Source organism: Vombatus ursinus, unplaced genomic scaffold, assembly GCF_900497805.2.
Source record: "Vombatus ursinus unplaced genomic scaffold, bare-nosed wombat genome assembly UNPS02014886.1, whole genome shotgun sequence".
Classification (NCBI taxonomy): Eukaryota; Metazoa; Chordata; class Mammalia; order Diprotodontia; family Vombatidae; genus Vombatus; species Vombatus ursinus.
This window is the reverse complement of record NW_020954664.1, coordinates 156,716-159,707: the sequence shown is the minus strand read 5'-3', so window position 1 is coordinate 159,707 and position 2,992 is coordinate 156,716. Positions and strand designations below refer to the sequence as shown.

Below are 2,992 nucleotides of genomic sequence, written 5' to 3'. Positions count from 1 at the left end.
AATGGCTTGTATTCTTATAAATTTGACTTAATTCTCTATATATTTTAGAAATGAGGAAAGGGCACCTCTTAAGACCAAAAACACACTATCCTAGGACCTTCCCACTTCTGACTTTTTAACATTCTAAGGTTTCATCCTGCTAAGACCAGCCAGGTGTTCCCCCTCCCCTTTCTTATAATAATTCAAATATGCTTTATTCACACAATGATTTCAAAGCACAATTAGTTGTATGTGTTCTTTGGTCATTTTCCAATTATGTCTGAATCATTATGACCCCCTTTTTAGAATTTTCTTGGCAAAGATACTGGAGTGATTAGCCATTTCCTTCTCCAATTGGTGTCCCTTTAAAACTTGTGTATATAACACACGTTTTTCCAAATATACACTATATTGATTATAATTATTAGCAATATCCGGAGAAGTCTTTATTAATGAAGAAACTGCATGGAATTTCATTGTGGTAAGTGTGTATTGAGGGTTATTGTAACAGCCAAAAATAAACATTATTTTCACTGTATCCTTTTGGTCATGTGGTTGAGGATGTAAGTTTTTTTTTTAATAGCATCGCCAATAGACTAATCTATATTAAATTATGATAAATGATTAATCTCATATAAAAATCTACTTTCTTCTTTTTTTTTAATTTAAAGACAACTGACCAATATTTTGGCGCACTAAGAATACATATCAAAAAAAGTCCTTGCCATTTAGAATATTTACCTTCTAAGGAAACTTTGAGAGTAAATAATTTATATTCTTGGTTCCTTCCCAACTATAACATATTTTGGTTTTCAGGATATTCCAAGATCTGACTTTCTTTGTTCTAAGAGCTCTCCTTGACTCGAAAACCTTTCTTCTAATTGCTCTCACATGTCATGGCAACTCCCACACCTCATATTCTTTGTGCTAAAATCCTCCTACTTCTGACATTTCCCAATCTTAGCTTCTCGACATCTCTCACTCTCTCTGTTCTAGTCCCTCCCAACATTGACATTTCAGATTCTACAGCCTCATCAAGCTCAGGATTCTGGATTTGAAATTTCCTTGAAGCTCAGACATTCTAGGTTCTAAGTGCTCTTCCTATTTTAATAACCTGTCTTCACTGTCCACTACAAATTTAGACAGTGAAGTAAGACTTACCTCCAAGCTAGGAAATTCTGTATTCTAAATTTTCTACCACCTCTCATTTTCCCCCTTGAATGGTACCTGGAAGTCCAGATATTCAGTGTTTTAATGAACTTTCATAACAACCTTTTTGAATCTAAACCCTCTCTCTCTATGTGTGTGTGTGTATATATGTGTGTGTGTGTGTGTGTGTGTGTGTGTGATCTATAAGACTTTTAAAAAAAATTTTTAAATTGGATTTTTATTACAATGCACGTGGTCTTATGGAAACAATGATACTGAATCCTAAGTTCTGTCCCTTATAAGTTCACAGAATGAAATACTCTGTCTAAAAATACTCGATATACATTATCATTAAGAGTAATATCATTAGCAGTCTTTACCAAAAGCAAGAATTCCCTGGAATTATCTTTGTTTTAGTATAAAGACTGTTTGTTTTGTGGGTTTTGTTTTAAGCTAGCCAAAAAGTAATTAGTCCTTTCACCATACCCTTTTGGTTATATGATTGAGCATGTGAGTTTCTTTTAAGGCATTGCCACTAGGGTAATATACATATATTAAATTAGAATAAATTATTAATCTGATATGCAACATCTATTCTCTTCTTGTTTTTTTTTTAATTACCTAGAAATGGCCACTATTATGGCCCACTAAGAATATATATGAAAATAAATCCTTGCCATTTGTGATATTTTCCACTTTAAGGGCCCTTCTAGAACACATGATTTATATTCTCAGAGCTTTTCTAGCTGTCAAATATGGTAGTTTTTAGGACATTCCAAGTTCTGATTTGCTTGCTTTGCTCTGGTATTCCTTTTTTCTAAATACTCTCATAACTCTCTCATTCTCTTCTCCCTGGTTACTCCCAGGCCAGATATTCTTTGTGTTTAATCCTACTACTTCTGACAGTTTCCATTCTCAGCCCCTGAACTTTCACTTTTCTCATCCCTCTTAACACTGACATTCCTGTTTCTACAGTCTTATCAAGCTCTGGATTCTGGATTGGAAATTTCCTGCAATATCAGATATTCTAGGTTCTCAGTGCCCTTCCTGGATTTAATATTCTAGCTTTACTTTTCATTCCAGATCAGTACATTCAGAGGCGGGACTTAATTCCTATCTGGGACATTCTGTATCCTCAACTCTCAACTACTATCAATATTCCCACATGTAGGGTATCTGAAAACCCAGACATGCAGTGTGCTAAGGACCTTCTAATAGATGACATTTTTAGTTCTAAAGCCATACCATCCTATGATCTATAAAGTTTTTTTTTGTTTTACTATTACAACGTACATAGGTCATACCAGTATACTGTATTTGAAATATAAGTCATGCCCTTTATTAGTCCTCAGTATGAAACATGTTTTTTGTCCAAAAATATTCTACATTGATTATTATTAATAATAATATAAGCAAGCAATATTTACCAAAGAAAGAACTGCAAGGAATTGCATTTGTTTTGGTGTGCTGGTTTTGGGGGGGGGTATTGTTTTGTTTGTTTGGTTTTTTTGGCTAGGCCAAAAGTAGATAGTACTCTCCAAATACTACTGGTAAAGTGGTTGAAGATAAGAGGTTTTTGGGTTTTTTTGGTACCACGATGCTTAATTATAAATGAAATTGAAAGAAATAAATTATCTCATTCAAAAATTTACCTTCTTAGTCTTTTTATAATTATCTTGTTACTGTTGAGTCCTTTCAGTTGTGTTTGACTCTTTGTGACCCTATTTGGGGTTTTCTTGGCAAAGATAATGGAATGGTCTGCTGTTTCCTTCTCTAGCTCATTTTACAGATGAGGAACTGAGGCAAACAGGGTTAAGTGACTTGCCCAGGGTCACACAGCTACTAAGTGGCTGAGGCCAGATTG

At 34.2% G+C, this 2,992-nt stretch overlaps 1 pseudogene; it reads right to left on the bottom strand.

The window, feature by feature from the left end:
- LOC114028553 overlaps nt 1-2,992 on the bottom strand; it is a 30,103-nt pseudogene that overhangs the window by 26,577 nt on the left and 534 nt on the right.